The sequence below is a fragment of the Lontra canadensis genome, unplaced genomic scaffold (assembly GCF_010015895.1).
Source record: "Lontra canadensis isolate GAN:19392208 unplaced genomic scaffold, GSC_riverotter_1.0 scaffold23, whole genome shotgun sequence".
NCBI classification, from domain to species: Eukaryota; Metazoa; Chordata; class Mammalia; order Carnivora; family Mustelidae; genus Lontra; species Lontra canadensis.
This window is the reverse complement of record NW_022631017.1, coordinates 13,762,524-13,788,522: the sequence shown is the minus strand read 5'-3', so window position 1 is coordinate 13,788,522 and position 25,999 is coordinate 13,762,524.

Genomic DNA, 25,999 nt, shown 5'->3' with positions numbered 1-25,999 from the left:
CAGGAGAAGGACCACTTTGGAAATCATACATCACAAACCATTTCGGTTGCAAGCAAATGTCTTACAAATAAAAACAGAGTGGATAAAATCCTAGACTATTTTTAAGGTGATTAGTGAAGAGGTCTCTCCTTCAGAATGAAAGATATGATTACTTTTGATCTGGTTTTAAAAAAGTATTTTAATGGGGGGAGTCAACAAAGAGCTTTTGGTAGTGTGCATCCCAGTGATTTTGCCAATGGTTTGGGCTTCTCTTTATGCCAACTTCCCCTAACCAAACAGAACCATTCTGTGTGGAAACATAGAACTCCTTTTAAAAGAGGCGTGAGATACCTTGTTAGTATTGGCACAAAATGGTGGGGTGTGGATCCAGCAGAGCAAACATCCTTAGAAAATGAATGCTATTGCATCTAACTTTAAGTTTGAATGCATATATACACAATTTTGAAGAATAGTAATTTAAGCAGAAATAGTATATACAGTCACATCCCTTTTAAACAAGCAAACAAGGTAATTTAATTTACATCTTGCATTCCTACACTGATCATTTAGTCATAAAACAAGTGGTTAAACCTGTTTAATCACCTGTGCTTTAAAAATAATGCACAGCCTCTGTGCCTTCTATATCAGCATCAGCATCATCATCATCATCCTCATTAATCAACATTTGAGCACATGCCAGCCAAGTATAAGGACCTTGCATAATTCATCTCATTTATTTCTCTTTATAATACTCTATGGAATAAGTAGGTGCTATTTTTATCCCCACTTAGACCAAAAAATTGAGCCAAAGAAAGGTTTAGTATCTTGAACAAGTTTGAACAGCTTGTAAGAGACAGAGCCATAATAAGAACCAGGCCTCTTTAACTCCAAAACCTGACTCTAGACCACTCACTAGACTTCTGTTGCAGGTTAGTGCTCAAAATTAAACTACTCCTTCCAAAAGCTGCTTCCTAGTTGAGCTGCTACATTTCCATAAGTTACACCTTTATTCCAAGAATCATTTGTGGTGATTTCTTCCTTATATACCCATCCATATTAGTTTCCTATTCCTTCTGTAACAAATTTCCACAAACGTACTAGTTTATTGAAATGCAATTTATTAACTTACAGTTCTGGGGGTCAGAGCTCCAAAATGGTTCTCTCCGGACTAAAAATCCAGGTGTTGACAGGGCTGTGTTCCTGTCTGTAGACTCTGGGGGAATGTTTCTTTGCCTTTTTTTTTTTTTTTTTTTTTTTTTTGTCTTCTAAGGCTTATTACATTCCTTGGTTTATGGCCCCATTCTTCTCTCTTCAAAGCTCACAATGTCAGCCCAAGCCCATCTGACACTGCCATCTATTTGCTTCTCCTCTGCTGCCCTCTTCCCCTTTTAAGAAACCCTGAAATTAGATTTGGTCCACCCAGATAATGCAGAATAATCTCCCTATTTTAGGGTCATAGTTGATTAGCAATCTTAATTCTAGTTGGATGTAGAATGCAAGTAGACATTCTACTTCTCTTTGACATGTAATCTGACATAGGTTCCAGGGAATATGATGTAGATGTCTTTATGAGGGCTACTGCTATTATACCTTCCACACCATGTCCTAAACAAATCAATTGTCAAATCTTTAAAATTCTATTTTTTCCATTCTTTCATGTTTGTTTTGGGTACTTCATTTCTATTAATCTTGTTTGGTTTAGTTGAGACTCAAAACTACTATAAAATAGATTTCAGATACTTGAGCTTTAAAAAAAATTAAATTGGAACCTCCAAAGTCTCCTTTTAAGCTATATTGTTAATGATTCAGGTATTTGCTTAATCAGGGAAACACATGTAAGACCCCTGGTTTAGCTTCTAAAAAAACAAAAGCAAGTATTGTCTTTTTGGAGAATTTCTGAATTTTTAGAGCATCAATATTTGTCAATATCTTATGTGCCACAGTCTGGATTTTTCTGATTCTTTCTCATGATTAGATAGAGGTCAAACATTTTTGGCAAAAATGCTACTTGGATGATGTATATTCTTCATCATATTTGGAAACTCATGATGTATCATTATTGATGATGCTAAATAATCATCTTCAATTTTAACAGTCAAATAGAGGACAGGTGGCAAGGCTTTTGACCATATAAGATAGAGAGTTAGCCGGGTGCCTGGGTTGATCAGTTGGTTAATTGTCTGACTCTTGATTTCAGCTCTGGTCATGATCTCAGGGTTGTAGGATTGAACACCATGTCAGGCTTAACTATTTGTAATAATGTAATTATCATGTTATAAACAGAAAATACTTTATGATTAAGTTTATATAAAGTGTTAGACCATGAAGATCTCATCTATGCGATAGTGACTAGAAGAGGCACAAGGGAAGTTCTGGGTTTCTGGGGTTGCTCTATTTCTTGATCTGGGTGATATTTACACAGATGTGTTCACTTTGTGAAAATTAAGTGTACCTTTATAATTCCTGTGCTTTTCTATATGTGTGTATAATTAAATAAAAAGCTTACACTAAAAAAAAAGGAAATTTGGGAAAAATCAAATAGAATTTTTAGAAAGGAAAAATATAATTAAAAATTAAATGGAAAAATTAAATAGCATATTAGATATCGACAACGGGAGAATTTGTAAGCTGGAATATAGTCAAGAAGAAATCATCCAGAAAAGGAGGTTGAAAAACATGAAGGGTGTAATGACATAGCCTAATAAAAAAATTAATTAGAATTTCAAAAGGAGAAGATTGAGCAAATGGAGACTATGAAATATTTTTTAAAGATTTTATTTATTTATGTTAGAGAGGGCATGAGCGGGGGGGTAGGGGATGGGGAAGAGGTAGAGGGAAAGAGAGTCTCAAGCAAGACTTTGTGCTGCACAGCAGAGCCCGATGTGGGGCTTGATCCCACAAACATGATATCATGGTCTGAGCCAAAATCAAGAGTCAGACTTAACTGACTGAGCTACCCAGGTGCCCTGAGAATATGATATATTTAAAGAGGTCATACTTATTTACCTGGATAGTAAATTTTTCAGGATGGTATATTATATTAATTTTTGTATATTGAACCATCCTTGCCTTTAAGGAAGAAATGCTAGTTGGTCATGGGGTATAAACCATACCTCCCACCTCAGTAGTAGTAGTTTTGTAGTATAATGCTCCTAGGAGTGGTTTTGCTTATATTGTTCCTGTTTAGGATTTTCTTTTTAAGATTTTATTTATTTGAGAGAGAACAAGAGCAAAAGCGATCACAGAAGGAGAAGCAGACTCACCACTGAGCAGAGAGCCTGAAGGCTCCATCCCAGGACGCCCATAAGATCTTGACCTGAGCTGGAGGCAGATTCTTAACCAATTGAGTCACCCAGGTACCCTGTCCCTGTTTTGGTTTGATAGGTTCTTTGAATCTGTGAGTTGATGTATTTCATTTTGGAAAATTCTCAGGTTATTATACCTTTACATATTATTTCTGCCACATTTTCTCTCTTCTCTCCATTTGTGACTCTCAATTATGTGTATCTTCTCTTTTATCCCCTATGTTTCTTATATTCTTTACTAATCTTTCGTTTTTCTTCTTTCTGAAAGTTCTGGTGTATCTTTCATTTCAATATTTATGCTCTTAACTATTTTACCTGTGAAATCCATCCGTTGAGTTCTCCAATATCTGTTATTATATTTTTCAATTCTATAATTTCCATTTGGTCCTTCCTTAGAGAAGGTTTCAGGTTTCCGCTAAAACTCTCAATTTTGTCATTTATTTCTTGGGTATATTAAGTATATTAAGTATAACTATTCTAAAGTCCATTATTTGTATCTTACCATCTTTTAAAAAGTCTTTTAAGACTTTTATAAAGTCTTATTTCTTCACATGCCTGATCATTTTTGACTAAGAGCTGAATATTTTATATAAAAAATATAGACATAATTTGAAGCTCTTGATCATGTTATATTTCTTCAGACAAGATTTAAATTAGCTTCTAGTGGGCTAAGAGAACTAATCACCTTAACTCAGAGATTCAGATGATTTAGAGCAAGAGTTGAGCTCCTGGGAGAGCCGCTCTACATCTGGCTCACCTAGCAGAATCAAAACCCAAAGCCAAGGGTACTTTACCAGGGCCTGCCTTCCTGCAAGGGCTATGGTTCCCAATTTTTACTCTACCCAGGAATTAGTGAGTTATAACCCACAGGCCAAATCTAGCCTACCACCTGGTTTTGTAAATAAAATTTTTATTAGATCACACTTATGCCCATTCATTTATATATTGTGTAAGGCTACATCTATGCAATAATGACAAAGTTGAGTAGTTTTTAGAGACAAATGGCCCCCAAAGTCAAAATTATTTTTTATATGGCTCTCTATAGGAAATTTTGCTAACCCCTGTCCTACCGAGGTCCATAAGTGTGAGGAAAGTTCTATCTAGCTTCTTAGCAATCTCTTCCAGAAATGGCAGGTAGCCCTAAAGGAAAAAGAGCCCCTAAGTCTATGGTAACCTCTCTCAACTTCTTTCTTTTACAGGCTCATGGGCCTATTTTTTTTTTTTTAACTGCATCATTAGCTTTCTGATGTCTTTGAGTTTGATTTTTTTTTTCAGCATTTCCTCGTTGTTCACTGTGAGTGGGTTGATTTTATCTGAATTTCATGGATTGTGAGGAAGCAGACAGAAATCTTTGTTTCTTGTAAGACAATTGTACAACAGTTTTAAAACAAATTCAGCCTGACAGTGGGTATTCCAGCACCTCCTTTTCTTGGTTAAAGTATTGTTTTCTAGGGATATTTTCCTTTGTTATCTTTGATCTCTTCTAGTTGTTTGCTATAGTGATTATGGTTCAGTTATTCTAGAGTTGGTTCGTATAAGAACTGCTATCACCACATAAAATGAATCCCTTTCTTGACTAATTTTTTAAAAGATTTTATTTATTTGACAGAGAGAGACACAGCAAGATGGGGCACACAAGCAAGGGGAGTAGGAGAGGGAGAGGCAGGCTTCCCGCTGAGCAGGGAGCCCAAGCAGGGTTTGATCCCACGACCCTGGGATCATGATCTGAGCCAAAGGCAGACACTTAATGACTGAGCCACCCAGGCACCCCAGACTATTTCATAATGTATTTACTATACATATATTAATATGTATATATATATATACATATTAATATGTATATATACTATACAAAATGTATTTACTATAACATATTTACATAATAATTTTCCCCACTTCCAGTCAATCCTACCTATCTGCTTCTGAATTACCTGAATGTCTCACAAACCTTCAGTTATTCCCCATTGTCTACTAAAGAAATTCTTAACCTGACATTCAGTGTTCTTTTTGTTCTCTTTTTCCTGGTCCTATTGTTCAAGCTTTTCCCTCCTGCTGATCTGGTATACCTGCTTTGGTCAAAACAGACACTCAGCTCTGCTTAATAAATACCAAATTATTTCCAGCCAACTTAATGCTTCTTTCTCTTTTACATTGAACGTCTTCCCATTTCTACTTTTCAAAATTCAATTCAGATGGAATTATGTCTAACCACATCTTTCTTATCCTTGTATGTCTCACAGTGGCATGCACCTAGTGCACAAGCAATAAGTAAGTTTTATTTTTATTGTTTATAAATTGGAAATAAGAGTTGGGTTCTACAATATTTGCTTCGAATAACTTCTCTTTCTAAACACTTCAGCTGGAGAAGCAAAGATAAACTTTTTAATAGGGGAGTATTGCCAGTCGTTTATTTTTTTCTACAGATATTTAAATTATTAAAGTAATTGTTGAAGTTGATGAATTATTTGTATCATTAAATGAGAATTGAAAATTTTTTTTTCTTTTTTTTTTTAAAGATTTTATTTATTTATTTGAGAGAGAGAGAGTGTGTGTGTACACAAGAGACAGCATGAACAGTGGATAGGGGGAGAAGCAGGCTTTCCACTGAGCAGGGAGCCCGACATGGGGCTCAATCCCAGGACCCTGGGACCATGACCTGAGCCAAAGACAGACGCTTAACCGACTCAGCCACCCAGGCACCCCCTTTTTTTTCTTTTTTAACTTAAATTCAATTAATTAACAAATAGTATATTATTAGTTTCAGAAGTAGAGTTTAGTGATTCATCAGTTGCATATAGTACGCAGTGCTCATTACATCACGTGCCCTCCCTCATATCCATCACCTAGTTACCCCAGCCCCCTGCCCCCCTCCCCTCCAGCAACCCTTAGTTTATTTCCTATAGTTAAGAGTCTTTTACAGGGGCGCCTGGGTGGCTCAGTGGGTTAAAGCCTCTGCCTTTGGCTCAGGTCATGATCCCAGAGTCCTGGGATCGAGCCCCGCATGGGGCTGTCTGCTCAGCAAGGAGCCTTCTTCCTCCTCTCTCTCAGCCTGCTTCTCTGCCTACTTGTGATCTCTGTCTGTCAAATAAATAAATAAAGTCTTTAAAAAAAAAAAAAAGAGTCTTTTACAGTTTATCTCTCTGATTTCATCTTGGGTCTTTTTCCCTCCCTTCACTTATGAACTTCTGTTTTGTTTTGTGAATTCCACATATGAGTGAAATCTTATGATAATTGTCTTTCTCTGATTGACTTTTTTTTCCTAGGTTGGATTGACAAATCTCTTAAAACTTTTAAACTATTGGTAACAATTGAATAATTTGAATACACTAGTCCTTTTTTTTTTTTTTTACTAATTCTTATTTTAATTCAAGTAATAAGGTAAACCATGTTACCAGTATCTAAAAATCCTAATATTTTAACCATTTAGACCCCTTATTAATTCTGCTAATCTCAAATCTCTGGGTAATTTTATGAAAAAATTATCAAGAATAGACATAGGTTAGTTAATTAAGAATCTGGAGGATGAAATATGGTAAGTCTACTTGAAAGGATCTGGGTTTTAAAACTTTTAGAGCTAGACTGAAATGTTCAATTCCCTAATGTGTGTAAAATGGGATAATTATCAATCCTTTCCATAAATATAACCTTTGTGCAATATTTAAAACTGTGATGAAATCTGTGATGAACTAAATTCGGGTGCCTGGGTGGCTCAGTCAGTTAAGTGACTGCCTTCAGCTCCGGTCATGATCCTGGAGTCCCAGGAGCGAGGTCTGCATCAGGCTCCCTGCTTAGTGCAGAGTCCGCTTCTCCCTCTGACCCTCCCCTCTCTCATGCTGTCTCTCTCATTCTGTCTTTTAAATAAATAAATAAAATCTTAAAAAAGAAAGAAAGAAAAATAACTAGATTCTATTTGTATCTTGAACAGTTGCTCTCAACAGTTAAGTCATGTTGGCAAGTAGCAGGCAGTATAGAAAACAATAACTAAAAAGATCAGGTCCTCCTGGGCCAGAGCTAGAAAAAGTGCCTACAATAAATATCATGAAGAATGAAGAGTGGTATGTAAAACTGGACCCTGAGGAGGACATCACAGATTGGTGAATGTTTTATTGGTGAATGCTCCTATTGGGATAGAAAGTGTTTTTGAGTCCAGAATAAAGGTAACTTTTATGGGCAAATGGCAAAGGAAGTGAAACGTGTAAGGATGTAAGACTCGGTGCTGATATTTGTCCACCAGTGAGTCTAAGCAGGAGTAGACAAAAGGAATGGTGCTAGAGAAAAAAGAATGAACCAAAATTCTTCCAGAGTATTCAGGAGGCCAAATTATAACAGGAAGAGTGCTTTTATTTAATGCGATTGAAGAGATGTTGGGAGAATTGCTCATGACAAAACACCTGCCAATATTTCACAACTAGTGACTCACACTTTTGTGTTAGACATTTTATTCACCCATTCTTTTTTTCATGGGTTTGTTTTTAGGGCACTTACAGGTTTACAGGAAAATTACATTGAAAGCATACCTATTCTCCCTCCACCTGTATGCAGTTTCCTCTGTTATTAACATCCTCGTCGTCATACGGTACATTTCTTATAATTGGTTAACTAATATTGATGCATTATTATTAATTGAAGTCCATAGTTAACATTAGGGCTCATCTTTGAACAGTTTTTTGGTTTTGACAAATATATGGCATCATGTATCTACTACTGCAGTATTTTATAAAACAGTGAAAATCCTCTGTGCGCTACCTATACTTCCCTCCCCACAAACTCCTGGCAACCACTGATTTTTTTAACTGTCTTTATAGTATTGCCTTTCCCCAAATGCCATATAGCTGAACTCATACTGCATGTAGCCTTTTCAGATTTGCTTCTGTCACTTAACAATATGCATGTATGATTCCTCCATATCCGTTCACGGCTTGATAGCTTATTTCTTCCAATCATTGATTATTCCATAGTATGGATGTACCGATTTTATCCATTCACTTATTGAAGGACAATTGATGGTTTCCAGGTCTTCACAATTATGAATAAAGCTGTTATAAACATTCAAGTGCAGGGTTTTGGGTGGACAAAAGTTTTCAACTCCTTGAGATATGTATACCTAGGACTACAATTGCAGGATTATGTGGTAAAACCACGTTTAGCTCTACAAAACACTGCCAAACTGTTTTTCAAAGTGACTTACCATTTTCCATTCCTACCTACTGCTCTATGTCCTTGTCAGCATTGATATTAACGGTGTTTTGGATTTTAAGCCGTCTAATAGGTATGGAGTGTCATCTTATTATCATTTTATTTTGCACTTTCCTAATGATATATGATGTTGAGCATCTTTTCATATGTTTATTTACCATCTGTATACCTTCTTTGGTTGGGAATCTGTTCAGATCCTTTGCCTGTTTTTTAACTGGGTTTTTTGCTTACTTATTCCTGAGTTTTAAGAGTTCTTTCTATATTTTGGATATAAGCCTTTTATCAGATATATATTTGGCAAACATTATCTCCCAGACTGTGGCTTATCTTTTCATTCTCCTAACAGTGTCTTCCTCAAAACAGAAGTGTTTAATTATAGTGAAGTCCAAATTTTCAACTTTTCTTTAATGGACTATATTTTTTTTAATTTTTAATTTTTATTTTTTTATAAACATATATTTTTATCCCCAGGGGTACAGATCTGTGAATTGCCAGGTTTACGCACTTCACAGCACTCACCATAGCACATACCCTCCCCAATGCCTAATGGACTATATTTTTGATGGGGTTCTCTAAAATTACCAAACCCAAGGTCATGTAGATCTTTTATGTTATCTTCTAGGAATTTTATAGTTTTGTGTTTTACATTTGGGTCTGTGATCCATTGTTTGGATTAATTTTTTGAAATCTTTAAGGTCCCTATCTCGATTTATTTTGGATATGGATGTCTCATGGTTCCAGCACCATTTGTTGAAAGGACTATCCTTTCTCCATTAAAGTGCTTGTGCTGTTTGTCAAAGATTGGTTGACTATATATGTGTGAATTGTGATTCTCTTTTAAAATAATGTTCCTCATGAGAAAGAAACCATGTTGAAAGTTATGAATATTTTATTTATTTATTTATTTATTTATTTATTTATTTATAAAAGATTTTATTTATTTATTTGATAGACAGAGATCACCAGTGGGCAGAGAGGCAGGCAGGGGTTGGGGAGCAGGCTCCTTGCTGAGCAGAGAGCCCAATGCGGGGCTCAATCCCAGGACTCTGAGATCATGACCTGAGCAGAAGTCAGAGGCTTAACCCACTGAGCCACCCAGGCACCCCTTATTTTAATTTTTTTAACTTTATTTAAATTCAATTAATTAACATAGAGTGTATTATTAGTTTCAGAGGTAGAGTTTAGTGGTTCGTCAGTTGCGTATAACACCCAGTGCTCATTATATCAAGTGCTCCCCTTAATGCCCATCACCCATTAACCCTGTATCATACCCCTACCAACCTCCCCTCCAGGAACCTTCAGTTGGTTTCCTATAGTTAAGAGTCTCTTATGGTTTGTCTCCCTCTCTGATTTCATCTTATTTTTCCCTCTCTCCCCTTATGATCCTATTTTGTTTCTTAAATTCCATATATGAGTGAAATCATATGATTATTGTCTTTCTCTGATTGTCTTATTTCACTTAGCACAATACCCTCTAGTTCTAACCATGTCATTTCAAATGGTAAAATTGATGGCTGAGTAATATTCCACTGTGTGTGTGTATTGTGTGTATGTATATGTATGTGTGTATATATGTTGTGTGTATATATGTTGTGTGTGTGTACAGACATAACATCTATGTATAGACACATAACATCTTCTTTACATTTATCTGCTGGTAGACATCTGGGCTCTTTCCACATTTTGACTATTGTGGACATTGCTATTATAAACATTGGGGTACATATGCTCCTTCAAATCACTGTGTCTGTATCCTTTGGGTAAATACCTAGGAGTACAATTTCTGGTTCATAGGATAGTTCTATTTTTAACTTTTTGAGGAAACTCCATACTGTTTTCCAGAGTGGCTGTACCAGCTTGCATTCCCACCAACAGTGAAAGAGGGACCTCCTTTCTCCACATCCTTGCAAACATCTGCTGTTTTGAAGAGTTATTAATATTTTCACATGAAAAAGTTACTCAAGGTCTTATTGACAACAGAGACTGGATTACAGAATATTGGTTGTTGAGGTAGCCATAAGGGGACCTAAGTGTATAGGAGTGAGATTACCTGCGGCCAGAATTTCGGTCCAGCTGGGTCTCCCTCCCCTATATGAAGGATTAGATTGGAGGATATATTCTCTTCCCTGCTCCTTCACTTATTCTCTGACATGTAAATTGTGAAGTTATTATTCAACTATTGTAGCTATTGCATTGTCATCAAACGGTTATTTTTAGAATTATATTGCTGTCAGTCTTAGCTTTGACTAAAGCAAGCCAAATGAATTAATATTTTCTATGGCTATATCCCAGCTTTTCCTTAGTCCTGGACCAGAGTTGGTCCGAAAATTTTCCAGGGAGAAGTCATCAAAAATTAGAATACTATGGAAAAACAGTGCACTTAATAGCCTTGACGTGGTAGCCCATCTATGCAGGAATTAATGCTTTCATGCAAGAGTACTATTCCAAAAATATGTAACAAAAATATATAAATTCATTTAAATTTAATCTAATGGCAACATTCAATTTTCAGTAAAAATTCAAGGCTTCTTTTCAATCTGAAAATGGTGGAATATTTTGTTTGATAAATCTGTTAAAGGATAGCATCCAAGAAAGCATGACTCATACAAATATAAAATGAACATGCATCAAAGATTTTATATGACTTATTAACTAAGTGAGGGAACCAGAAAAGCCATTATAACTAATTCAAAAGAGAATCCAAATAATAAACATATTTATAAATCAGGAGTACTGAAATGAATTTGCAAAACGTTTTTCCATCATGAGGAAGGGAAATGAATTGAAACTTCACTAGTCAGAATTGATTGCATATTGGTAAATAAGAATTGTCAATAGACAATTATTTTGCCTTATTGTCAGTTTTATCTACAACTTATAAGAATTGTAAATAGCTCCAAGGGCAATAACAGACTTACATAAGATAAGCTAGAATGTACTCTAAACAAAGCATAGTTTTCTATTGAAGGTACTCAGTAAACATTTTTATTTATTCCAGATTTCCTTACAAATTTTTCTGTACTTCTATTTTCCTTTGGCTTATGGGACACTTGTATCATGTCAAAGATTATCGAGGCTATAGGTATAGGCAATAATTATAAATTCTTCCTGAGCCCAATCCAGATAATGAAAAGTTTGTTTCATCTCTAGGCTACCTTAGGTAAAACAACGTAGGACTAAAACAGGGATAGATTTGTAAAATACGACCAGAAATATGTTTTATTAAAACATATTGATTCAGAAAAAATATTTTCACTTTACTCTTTCTCTTCCTCCTCCTTCTTCTTGAAGCACATTTATTGTTCTCCCCTTATTATTGATTGTATAGGTTTTTTTATCATTTTATTTTTTTGATCATGTTACGTATACACTAATATGTATATGTATATGCTAATCCCCATTTCTTTAGATCCTCAGCACCCCACTCCCACCTCTCCACTGGTAACCATCAATTGGTTCTCTCTAGTGAAGAGTCTGTTTCTTGGTTTTTGTTGCTCTCTTTTACTTTCTTTTATTCATTTGTTTTGTTTCTTAAGTTCCACATAGAAGTGAAATCATGGTATTTTTCTTTCTCTGACTTATTTCGCTTAGCATAATACTCTCTGGCTCTATCCATGTTGTTGCAAATGGCAAGATTTCATTCTTTCTTATGGGTGAATAATATTCCTCTGTGGGGGGGAGGCCGTGCACGCGCGCACGTCTGTGTGTATATATGCATATATGTATACATGTATACATCTTCTTTATCCATTCATGTATCATAGACACTTGGGCTGCTTCCATAATTTGGCCATTGTGAATAATGCTGCAGTAAACATAAACGTGCATGTATCCTTTGAATTAGTGTTTTTTATATTTGGGGGGTAAATGCCCAGTGGTGTGATTACTGGGTAGTAAGGTAGTTCTATTTTTAACTTTTGCAGGAACCTTCATATTGTCTTCTGCAGTGACTGTGCCAGTTTGCATTCCCACCAACAGTGCACAAGAGTTCCTTTTTTTCCACATCCTTGCCAACATGTGTTGCTTCTTGTGTTTTTTATTTTAACCACTCTGATGTGGGTAAGATGACATCTCATTGTAGTTTTGATTTGCATTTCCCCAATGATGAGTAATACTGAGCATCTTTTCATGTGTCTTTTGGCCATCTGGATGTCTTCTTTGGAGAAATGTCTGTTCATGTCTTCTGCCCATTTTTTAATTGGATTATTTGTTTTTTGGGTATTGAGTTGTATCCGTTTTTTGTATATTTTACACACTAACCCTTTATTGGATGTGCCATTTGTAAGTATCTTCTCCCATTCAGTAGGATGCTTTTAGTTTTATTATTTCCTTCATTGTACAGAAACCTTATTTTGATGTAGTCCCAATAGCTTATTTTTGCTTTTATTTACCTTGCCTCAGGGGACATATCTGGGAAAAAAAAATCTGCTATGGCCAATGCCAGAGAAATGGCTGCCTATGCTCTCTTCTAGGATTTTTATGGATTCAGATCTCACATTTAGGTCTTTAATTTTGAGCTTATTTTTGTGTATGGTAGAAAAAAGAAGTCCACTTTCATTCTTTTGCATGTAGCTTTCCAGTTTCCCAACATTATTTGTTTAAGAGACTATCTTTTTCTCATTGTATATTCATTCCTCCTCTGTTGAAGATTAATTGACCATATAATTGTGGCTTTATTTCTATTCCATTGATCTATGTGTCTATTTTCGACAGTATAGTTTTGTAGCTTGTGACCCACTTTTTTTTTTTTCAGCTTATATAACTGATACTGGGGCAATGAGTGTGTGAGAGCTCTCTTTGATGAGGCACTACTTTATTTTTATTTAATTTTTTATTCACTTGAGAGAGAGAGCTATAAAGAGAGAGAGAGAGAGCATGAGCAGGGGAGAAGCAGAGGCAGAGGGAGAAGCAGGTTCCCCAATGAGCCAGGAGCCTGATGTAGGGCTCAATCCCAGGACCCGAGGATCGTGACTGAGCAGAAGGTAGGTGTTTAACCAACTGAGCCATCTAGGCACCCAGTACTTTTATTATTAACATATTAATTAGTATTTGTTTTTTCCTCTGTATTCTTTCTTCATATGGGTCTAAATGTTTAGAGAGGATATCCCTAAAGGAGCCTGCAGAAATGGGTCCCTGGATATCCCTCCCTTTTATTCTGGTTAACATATTCTTTAATGAATTTTTAATTCCAATGTTTTAATTGGCACTTGGGGAAGCTTGTTTCAAAGGACTGAAGGCTTATGGTGTCCTGTCAGCACCTGAGCTGGGTAGGCTCTTCAGAGCAAGTGCAATCTTCCTAGAAGCTATAGAACTCCCTTTCTCTCTGGAGTCAGGGCTTTCATACAAACAGGGGCTACAACTCCCCTCCTGTCTCCAACCATGTCTACGAAATGGACACCTGAACTTCTGCACAGTGTGCCCTCATTGATAGAGCCTGCCTAGTCTTGCCCTTCTCTCAGATCCGAAGATCTATGGTGCTCGGAGTCATCCTGGGTTGTAGATGAGTATTTTCCCCATGTGGTGGGATGCTCAAACTCACAGCTGTAATGTCTAGTGTAGCCGGCACACAGATCAAATTTGCTAGGCTTTATTCAGAACATCGTCAACAAACATCCATGCTCCTGATCACTGCATAGAACTTGGTTGAGGGAATACTGCCTCCTCACCTTGCCTACAGAAGGCACAAAGAAAAGTACGACTAAATCCATTTCACCAGCTTAGGGTACAAATATTTTTCTATTTTCCCTATTAATGGCTAAATTTTAGCAGAGTATAGCATCTTCCTTTTGAGCTCTCCTCCCGCTGTGGAGTGGTCTGGAAATGTGTAGCTAGTTTGAATTAGTCGAGAGAGGGTGAGTTCTGTCTTTATACCAAGCAGGACACTGGCAGGTTAGCCAGGTGTGGAGGGATCGGAAGCCACAGAGCCCAGGCTCTGCCAGGACCTTGGTGTCTACATACCCATGTGCCCAGTGTTAAGATAGGGCCACAGGCCGTTATCCCTGAGACTGCAGCGAATTCCCCTTTGGGGTCTGTAGTATCCTCTCTGACCAGCCACCTTTGGTCTGAGCCATTTTGGCCCTCCCTTTTTTAGAAAATACCTCAGGATTTTAGGAAAGAGGTTGGGAATGGGGCTTTCCCTTCAGAAGTATGCAACTTCCCAGAGTTCCAAGGGGGAGAGATGGGACCTTTTCTAAGCCACAGAAAATAAAAGGGTTGGTGATAACTTGTTCCCAGGGTAATGGGTACTTGTTCAATTTTCTGAAATAAAAAGATTACTTAGTGCCCCCCCCCCCCCCCCCCCCCGCCCTGCTTTAGGTCAAAAAGAAGCCAACAATTGAAAAAAGTTCACCTCACTTCCTATCATAACAAAGAATCACTGCTCTTACTCAGTTGTTGTCAACACATCATTTGTTCTTTTTAAAAATACTTTTAAGTTTATAAAAATGGTATGTACTAATTGTTGAATATTTGAAAAATGATCATGTATTTTCAACATGAAAAATCCAGGTGACACTGTGTCAGCCCGATTTCCAAACCACTACCAGGGCAACATCTCTCACTTTTTATTTGGACTGAGCCCAAAGTGGGGGAAACATCCATCCTCTTAAATGTCCAAACCTGGAAAGAACCCTGCTTTCATCTGCAAGGAGAAAATTAAATTCATAGTGGCTCCCTGGTGGTAAGAGAGAGAATAGAGAAGCAAAAGCTCAGGAAGCAAATGGCTAATGTAATCATCAACCTGAGAAAGAGAGAGGAGAGAGAGAGAAAAGTCATGAAGCTTGCATAGAATAATAATTGTGAAACTCCAGGTGGTAGAAATCTTTGATTGTGTCAAGCATCCTCATAAATTTCAATCTTCAAATGATTTTCCGTGATAAAGATTCCAGTGAATATGCAAAATTATGATCCATTTTCCTTATCCATTTCGGGTTTGCATGGAAAAAGGACTTGGTCATCACAGATAATATCACTGGATAAGCTCTGTTTTCTGGGGACTCCAGGTTAAGTCAAGCAGTTACTATGTGCTGGGCACTGTTCCAGACCCCTGGGATACAGGGAAGAAAGGCTACTGAAGTTTATCACCCAAAGGCTGATATTGTGATCTTTATTAAGAATGCAGAAACACAAATTGTAGCCTTTGTTTACATTCAGATATTTTAATTTATTTTTTAATATTTTTTTCCAGTCATCTCTGCTGAAAGAAGAATGAGGAAAAAGTATTAGGCTAGAACAATAAATAAGCTGTATAATACATAATTAGGGCATATGGAGCTATGTAATAAAGGAAAAATAGCAAACAGAGGTAGTGGCTTCATGGAATAATCTTAGGTACTGTGGCCGTAAGTTTTTCCCAGAAAGTATTTTATTTCTCGCCCTTTGTTTCAGTTGTACATATTTCTGTCTGGATTCCCATGCCATATCTCAACTCATTTCCCCTAAATAATTATTTTTTCTTTTAAAATGCCAACTGGTAGTGTTTACGTAAAGTTATAACCTTCTTCACAGGCCTACAATCAGCATATCAGGGTGTCTGATCATTAGAGGAGGTTTTAGGAAGACTGAGCACCACAAAGTTAAATCTCAAAACTGAATGTCATTTTTACATATTTTTAATGCTTAGTGGCTTAGATTTCACAATTCCCATGCTAATGGCCTTATACATTTTCCGTTAAGCATGGGAAGTTGACAAAGAACTGGTTTCACTACTGAAGGCTCTGAAAATATGTCGAAAGGAAGATAGTTCACTTTCATTTTATTAGTCATTTTAAAGCACTCCACAGGGAAGAAAGAACACACACCGTTATTTTTGGTATCCCTGAACAATCTTCCCAGCCTGCATGACTATTCTGATCTGAATGTTTTAAAAACACAACATCCCACCTCTTCCAACTCCACTTTCTTTTTTATCTCCTACTCTCCAGTTTTGTCTTCTCAAACAAGAACCTCTTCTACACCCAACTTGGCAAGTTTCTGCCTGAACGTGGTCAGTCCTAGGGAAAACCACGTAAGTGTTCCTTTCCCCAGGGATGACCTCGGCCTGGGTTCTATTCGTCACTACGAAAGGGAAGACCAGAAGACCGTGGAAACACCGTTTAACCGGGCTGCTCTTGCTGAAAGCAGCCCCTGGTGACGATTCCAAATAATCTCCAACGTTATCCAGTCATGCACTTAATCAGAGGCAGGTGAAAATTCACAAGACACAGTGTAGGGAATACGGTCATAATATCATAATAACTTTGTATGATAACACACGGTAATCACGCTTTTCATGGAGAGCCTTTTGTAATGTATGTATGTAATTATCGAAGCACTATATTGTACACCTGAAACTAATACAACATTGTATGTCAACTATACTTCAATAAAACATAAAAATGAAAAATTTTTAAATGATTCATTTTAAAAAGAAGATAGGAAAGTCACAGGATAGGAGGCGTTTCTACAACTAGACTTCCTTAGTTTGTTCTCAGGCAAATGTGACATTGATCTATCAAAAATGTGAATGGCTCATCTCTAGATAAAACATCCCAATGTTACTTTCTTCTCTGAGGCTGCAGGTTGGCTGGGTTTTGATGCCAGTTTTAAATTCTGGCTCTTGGAAAAAAAAAAAAATTGATCATCTTGCAAACGGAAATGCTTTCATCTCAGAAAATAGCAAATTGTTCTACTTAGAAGGGAAGGATTCTAAAAGACTAAATTGTGGTTGCCACCTTAAAGTAGGGTTTAGAATTTAATACAATAATTTTTGGCAAGAGTCTGGCTGGTTTCTTTCCTGCCCCCAGCTGTTATTGGCTGCACCTGCTTTATTCTTAACGGCCTTTTCAAAGCAGAGCCCTTTCTGGGTTTTGCAACACTCAGAAGGCAGGGGTCCTGTTCTTTCAGCTTCTTGAACGGAGCTGGAATCTGTGGTCTGGTACCAGGAAATGTGCTTTCTGTATTTTTTTCTTTCTGAGAAGTATAACAATGAACTGCAAGTTGACATTAAAGTCTTAGTTGATTTTTTAATACTCCAAGAGCACTTCCTGAAGAAGCACTATCGCTTTGTAGAGAATTACTGGGGACTCATTGTTCCCTAAATGCTATAATTTTGCACAAGGCCCTTTGACTAAAGGTCCACATTTTTAGGGGGTTGGGATGATTGGGGAATAGCCAGTTTTCAACTGATAAGGGTTGGAGACGCTTTAGGAAATTTCTGCTTATGGAATGAGAATTGCCTTGAAATGATTTCTGTTGCCCTAAATACGGTTTTAAGTTCTGGTGGTAACCCCATGGATCCATGAGTCATTTGAACCTTCCCTTTCCAAATGACCTCCACATTAGCACGCTTTGTATCTCAAGTCAGGCTTGGGCCCTGTCACCTAGATCCCCCTTGGGATGGGAGCTCTAGTAAAGTATAGGTCACTGGGCAAGACTGGAATCTGCCTGGGATTTGTCACCTGTCCAGCCTTGGGGCTCAGGACTATATTGTTCTCCCCTGTTACACACTCAAACCCTATCTTTTCAGCTAATCCAAATGCTTTTCTGTCCTGAAGACTCTTAGTAGGAGTCTCATTTCCACAGAAGAAGAGAATTATACACTTTTCTTAGGTACCTTTTCTTACTCTTGATGCAGGAAAGATGTTAGGGTTTGGCACCAACTGCCAAAAAAGAAATCTTGAGATACATCTGGTGCAAAAAGTTGGCTTTATTAAAAACGTGGGAACAGGACCCATGGGCAAAAAGAACTGCACTGGGGTCGTGAGGAGTGGCCCGTTATATAATTTTCAAGTTAGAAGGGGGTTAGGGATAGTGTAAGTCTCTAAGGAATTTTGGAAACAAGGTTTCCAGGGACCGTGAGGTCATTTATTACTGTCTAACAAAACCTTAGTCGTGGGACCCTTCAGTTGTATATCAGCGGGCCATACGCTTGGGGGGGTGACTGCCAACATGCATCTTGGGGGGTAGAGATAAAGGAAGTTTCCAAAGGAATTTTTATATGTTAAAATAGACTTACAGGATCCTTGGGGTAGGACTAAGATTGCCTCTTGCCCTTAGCAGCTGAGTTCCTTGGGGAACATCACTCTGCCTGTTTCAAGGACTTGTCAATGGGCTGCAAGTAGTAAGGAAATTTAATTTTTCTTTTGTCTTTGTTTCCCACATCCCTGTGATTGGACACCTTGCTCCTCTCCATCTTCTTCTCCCCTTCCCCTTGGGAGAAGGAGGGGGCAGTCTGGCTGGAACTAGACATCTGTTGAGTCTGAGCCAAAGCAGCTGGCGGAAGAGTCAGGCTCTACCCATTCGTTTCCTCTCATTCGTCTGTTTGGATTCAGGGCATTGTTTCTTTCCCTTTCACTCCTTTCCCCAACTAGGGACAGGAGATGCTCCTTTGCTTTCTGTCCTCAATCCATAAACACGTCTCCATGGGGTCAAGCTCCATGGTAGATGGTCCTTCCTTTTACAGTGACTGGGTTTTTACAAAACCCTTCAAATGTACTCCTGTCTCCTCAGGCAGTCCTGAGAGTGTGAGAATTATTTTAACTGGATTCGCAACAGCCCTAGAAAGCCCATTTAAGCCCTAACAGATGCGATGTGTTCCAAACTAGCTTTTATCAGAGAGTCCGACCCTGGAGTTTGTACGAGGCTTTCACAGATTCAGAAAAAAAAAAAAAATGATACATGTTTCCTGTATGGTAAAGAGATATTTGGGTTGTGTACTTTGTTGGTCAGATGCTTAATGTCCTCTTTGGCTTGATCCCTCTTTGGGATATAATTGCTCCACTGGCATTTTTTTCCCTACTTCCATCCCAAAAGTTGGTATATACCCTATACCATAAAGGGCCCATGCTTCTTTCTTTATTGGTAAAATATCATTGATATTGATAAAAAACCAAATTGAAGCCACAAGGTAGCAGTGATTCTAAGTGCCTGTGGTTAAGCCATTTCAGCCTACTTCCTTAAAACCTCATCTCCATCCCTGGTTATAGTTCAAAGTAAAGTGAAGCAGAATTTGGTCCTAGCATTAGAACACAGAAGTCCCAAGTAGTAGCCCTAACAACTGCAACAACACCACTTAGTCATTTACTCCCATAAAAAGGCTTCATAGCTACATTCCTGATTAGTCAATGAAATTTAAAAGGAATGTTACTAAAAATTGTTTTTCATTCTTAATGCCTCTCTTCAGAGGTTCTGATGGCCCTGAGATGAGTCTTGCCAAGATGCGGTGGGGACCTTGTCCTCGGAGTCCCTAAGGAAGTCAAACCACTACCCTGGTCTAAGCTCCCAGGAAGACCCGCTCTTGAGTAAGAACTGGATCTCTGTACACACAACAACATTTCCTTTCACTTAGTCTTAGCTTCTAGAAAAACTTATCCTGATTCTAAAACAAGTCCTTTTCTCTCTAAACAAGTTGGGTCCATGCCTTAAATTATGAAGCAAAGCTATAATTAATACTCAAGCACTAAAGCTTGTGGGGTTGAGCCAGTTTGTCACCAAAAGCCTAAGGGCACCAGCGGCAGAAGGCCATCCAAAGCGCAGGGGTCCCCGTGTTCTTTGCCCTGCAAATACTCCTTCTTCTGTCTAGATATAAGTTTTCCCCACCAAAATGCCTGTGTTAGTGTTTAGTGCCTAGAGTGCCAATCACCCACCAACACTAACAATGAACAGAGGCAAAAAGCAGTCAAAGGCACCTTGCAGTGGAGTCAGTCTTGTTGGCTTGGCAGCCCCTGAGAAACAACATTAGATGGGGGAGCTAAGGCTTAAGTGAAGGTCAGAGTTTCCTCCTTTCTTCCTGATCTGGGCCTAGTTCCTTACCAGAAGGGAGAACTATTCCTACAGAGCACATATCTTCCCCAACTGCCTGTACAGAGAAGTATGACATTGAGAGCCTGGTGACCAGAACAGAGAGAGCTTGCTGAAAGATGGGCTGGTAGGTTTTCAGTGTTTCAATGCCCTGCCTCCTCCCAACCCTAGTCAGCTTGGAAACGATGTGTCAGTTTATCTGCTGTCTCGCCAGACAGATCTGCTTTTGTTCCAATGAGAAAGAGTGAGTAAAGGTGCAGAGAGAAGATCCAGAAGTATTCACCCCGGTTCTGCTCCTTTATCTCCACAGAAATGTCAAAGGGGAAGCAAATGCTCCCCCCACAACTTCCAACCATGATGAGAACATGGCTCTCGTTTGGAAGGGAAGCACGCTGGTTGGTGGATATGAGATCTATTAGACAAATAGTTCTAAAATTTCAAAAGCTTGGTTGTGGCTTGAATTTGCTTTGCAAATTGCCAATGGATTAACTTTTTTAGGTTTGTTATAAAACAAGATAGTGTTTCTCTTGCTTGGCTCTTTTGAGCCCAGAGGGCTAGAAATGGGAAATCTGGTTTATACAGAAACAATTTCAGCTGTCAAGGTCAAACAGCATATTGATGAACTAGAATGTCTTTATTTATTGAATCTGCTTCCTCTGCCTCACATCAAACAGCGTCGTCCATATGCTTTGCTCACAAAGAAAGCTGTGGGGTGTTGCACAAAACTGCTGAATCATCAGCCCCGTGCAGCTGAATGCACAGCCTTCAGGAGACAGCCTTTCTTTCAACAAAGATTTCCCACGATGTTTCCTACCGTTTTCCACATGATGCTTGCGTAGGTCCTGGGAATGTAATGAGAGAAGTTTCCTTTTCCTTATCTTCCATGAACTTCAAAGTATTAAGCACATGCAATATTTAGATTTAGTCTTTAAAATGCAACCTCATACATTTCCACAAAATTCTGGTTGATAAACACAATCAGAACTCTTTTTAATGAACAACCTGTCAGTCTACAGATCTGGTCACAATGTGGATCAGGTTGCAATGTCCATGTGCATCATCTGTCACTAGAACCCAGAAGTACCGACAGTGCTCTCCATACGAGTATGTCATATCATATGGCTTTTTACCAGAGTTACTCGAGGTTAAAAAAAAAAGTGCTGATCGGTCATACATGCAAGGCTCAGGTACCTGGGAAGTCCAAGGGGGCATCTGACTTCAAGCAAATTTCAGATAATGTCTCCAAGACTCTACTTCTGCCTACACATCATCGCGTGTGGAAAAGATAGCCAGTGGCAGCCTCATTTGCAGCTCATAATCCCAGCCTGCAGACATCCTTTACATTTTAAGGAGGTCTCTGTCCCAGGTTGGCTCCTATGTTCATGTCAGAATCAGTCATCGTAGCCAGGGCTCTGGAATAGTATATTTGGTCTAACCCAAGTCAAGAGCCCACTCCTGAGACCAAGAAGGGCTGGGGTCTTTGGACCCCCATCTGTTGGCCCAACTGCGTTGAATGAGAAAGATGTAACTCCACAGAGAAAGGAATGGTGGTACAGGATGAAGGGGAAAAGGGTGCTAAATGGCAAAAAAACGAAAAGTGTTTAGAGCAAGCAAGTCTCGGATCTACTTCCATTTTGAAATAGCAAGGTTCCTATGCTGTTAGGTAGTGGCGTGCTAGTAAATGTTTGAAACAGTGGAAGTCCGGAGAGAAAAAAGACTGATTTGTATCATATGCGACCTTGTATGGCATAAATACTCCGACAAGACCAATTTCAAGCTTCCAAGCTCACAGGAGCACCCAGAGCCAGGAAGAGGTGTGTAGTACCATGTCCCTGGAAAGAAAGTATTTCTACCACGCAGACGTGGAACATGTAAATTACCTCGAGACCACAGAGAATAGGAAACTGGGGTAAAACCATTAGGCAGTGATGAGGCTTGAGTGTTTACTACATTTGGTTCTGATGTATTTAGAGCAAGTTTATATTACATCATTTTTAATAACGGGTTTTGTGACCTAGCTTGTATTGCCCGGCTCTTCTGCTTTCAAATCCACACCCAACGGTCACTCCTTACCTGGGGGCATTTACGTTTTTAGCTGTCTGGACTCGAAAGGCTCCCACCAAGAACTTGATTATCCAAGTTCTACTTTTGGTAGGACAAAGTGCTTCGTCCCTTTTTTCTATTTTTAAATACGAAGTATTAAGCCGTGTTCTGAATTCGTAACAATTCACTTTCTTTGGCTACCCGTTTAGGTTTACTGAAAAAGGAGAGAAAATTTGTTCATAATTTATCTACTTTTAGATTAACTTAAAAAAATCCATACAAAATTTATTCCTTCAGTAGATCAAACACAAACCACATCACATTAAATTAACAATATATGGTTGTAGAGAAACAAAAAAAATAATAAAGTCACATTACCAAGAACGCAGCTAGGCATGCCAATTAAACAAAAATTAAAGCAACCTGGGGCAGAATGGCTCTTTAAAATTCAAAGAAAGATGACACAAAAGTTCAAAGACTTGCTGGCAAACAACTGCTATTCTCCTTCCAGGGAGAAGGCCAGGAAGAGGTCAGAAAGATGTCATTTCACATTTGATCTACCTCTGAGATAGCTCGTTCTTCAAATTATTGAGGCCCAAGTGGACAGACTGGAAGGACTCAGGGAAAGAAGAGCCTATGTTGTCAAGTGAGTTGTTCATAACTAACGTGTGTTGGGATGAAGGTTGTGCAGTGAAACCAAATCGAGAATGAGAGGAACTCTGTTCTAGAGAAAATCCTCATCCTTCTCTTGCATCTACACGAGTTGCAAATTACACCAAGTAATTTTCACAGGCAAATGAGAAAGTGTGGTGCTTCTCCTTGTCAGTAACCAGTAATTTCCTTAGGGAGAAAATTCATAAATCACCACCTTACTTTGGGAGTCAAGTGCTATTATCTGGAAGACTTGTTCTTTAAAACAACGGTGTTACACTAAAGACAACAGAAATATTTCTCTTTAGTTACTTTTCACTGTGGTCATTTTTGACTGTGATTACAGACCAATGTTTAATCCAGTTTCCCTACCAGTGGTGGGTTTGACTTGCCCTAATGTTCTGTTTATAACTGCTGAGTGTGTTGCTTGGAAAATGATGATGAAGTTACAAAGATAGCTTTGTGACTTCACCCAAGACAGGAGGAAACAAAGAGATGGCTCATAAATTAGAAAATCATTTTGAAGTGCAGATGCCCTTTTAGAAATGGGTAAAATGGCAACAAGCTGAAACAAGCCGCCCCCCCTTGTCATATGGGGACAATTACCTTGTTCAAATGAATTTATCTGTTTCAGTCTGATGGATTACAAATACTCTTCATCTCTCTTCACTAGATTAATACATATAAAAAATTCCCATGCTTCCTTAGGTCTTTATTACGAGCTGTGAGAAATCAGTGGGAAATTAGGATACTATGAAAAGTTGACTGTTTCTGAGACCAAAAATTTATCCTTGTATATCCCAGTGTATCCTTATTCAGAAGAATGTGTCTAGATGGAAGTTATGTTTTATTTCACAGTTCTGGGTTGTCTTAGTTATTCCACTAAAGTCTGCATGGTGTCAGTTTTGAAAACGCTGAGGTTGGGGAAAGGGTGCCTCCTTCCAACTAAAGGTAGGGACTTTTCTCCCTGATGTGCTCAGAATTCTGGACATCAGTTGGGTGCAGCCTACAGAGCAAGGAAAGAGAGGTGGGGCCGTGTGAGGAAAGAGGACAGAGCTGTCACTTGGTAGAGAAACTTCATATTCTATGAATTCAAGGGCCAAGAAAAAGATCTGAAAGAAAGTAGGAAGTAGGGCCACATCAAACTGTGTAAGAGAGTGCAAGGAGGTGACCCAAGGTGGATCCCTGGATTCAGTTCTAGAATCTTGTTTTCTGTTCTCATAGGTCCTAGAGACCAGTAGGCAAGTAAACTTCTTTCTTTCTTTCTTCTCCTTTCTTGCTCAGGTTAGTTTAAGGAGGACAGTTGAAGGAGTGCTGTTATCAGGGCCCCTGGAACTCCAGGTCATAGGAATCAGGCAATGAACCCATGCATGTAAGGAGGCCATTTGTATAATAGGGTCTGATGCCATCTTAGGAAAGACATGAAGAAGGGGGGCACGTGTAGAGGCTTTAGAATGGATGCATTGAAATCCTGCTAGATGCCGTAGTGAAGGTGCTGTATGTTGCCACTATGGGATTGGTGGTTTGCCTATAGCCAGGCTTGCTTTAGCCTTATTAACACAGCAAGAAGTAAGAAACAAAAGTGCATACTTACCATGCAGCAAGACTTTTTTCATGAGTTTGTAGGTGAATCCTTGAGTACTGGCAGCAAAAAGGGCTAGGCTTTTGTGATCTACTGAAGTCCTTTCTCCAGAGATGCTGAAGTTCACCTTCGGGTAGGCCTGTGAGGAATGAGGGACATCAGGAACCACTCCCACTCACTTCTGTTGGTTGCTTAATAGATTCAAAAGAACTTTCTGTGGGTCAGGCACTGTTCAAGTCGCCAGAAATATAGAAGTAAACAAAATGGCAAAAATCTCTGCCCTCTGGAAGCTTCTATCTGGCAGGGGAAGAGAGGCAATAAACAAAATAAGTAAGTCTAGTGTAAAGATAAGCAATTAAAATCTTTTTGTTCAGGAATATGTGTACCTGTGGTAAAACCATAAGGTAGAGCAAGAGACTATGGAACAGAAAGTGGCTGGTTTTGCAGCCACCTGAAGTGAAAATAGGCCTGTCTTGAGGTCACTTTCAAGCTTTCTCAGCCCAGAGGACTGGGGTTGTATTTTGATAATTGAAAAAGTCCTCCTAGTTAGAGAATTTGTGTGTGTGGGGGGGTGGGAATAGGGAATAGACTAATGTCTCAGAAATAGTCCAATGGTCCAACCTCTGCCCTGGATGCCCTTGATGAAGCTGTGAGCCAACTTCCAACTGGAGTATTCAGGGCATGGGGGAGGCCCATCCTGGGCACTTTTCTTTTTGCCACCTATTCTTGGATCCCTTGCTTGCAGTCCGCCTAGTGCTCTCTGAGATCCTTAGAACAGTTTCCCCACAGACCGGCAAAGTAAAGCTGACGCTTTGGTCCTGTTACTTGCATCCTCTCCTTATTAGGAAAATTCATCCATCTGCTACTGGGCTTCCTTTTAAATTGATGATTTATTAGCTGTTTTTGTTTTTATTTTGTACTGGACCACAGCTACTCCGAATTTGATTAATCCTTTCTGGTTCATGATACTCTTAACATTGCTCCACGAATGGCCTCTTTTATTTACTTCTTTGTTGGTTGGTTTCCTTTAATAATGTCATCAGCAAGTGAGGCTACATTAAAAAGCTTCTGTAAAGCAAAAGAAATAATCAACAAAACAAAATGGAAAGACAATCTACGGAACAGGAGAAAATATTGGCAAGCCACAGATCTGATAAGAGGTTACTATCCAAGATATATAAGGAACCCTTACAACTCAAGAGCAAATAAACTGATAATCCAATTTAAAAATGAGAAAAGGCCCAAATTGACATTTTTCCAAAGAAGATATGCACTTGGCCAATAGGCACAGGAAAAGTTGCTCAACATCACTGATCATCAGGGAGATACAAAGCAGAACCACAATGAGACACCACCTTCCACCTGTTAGAATGGCTGTTATCAAAAGGACAAGGGATGACAAGTGTTGGTGGGGATGGGGAGGAAGAGGAATCTTTGTGCATTGTTGGTGGGCATGTAAATTAGT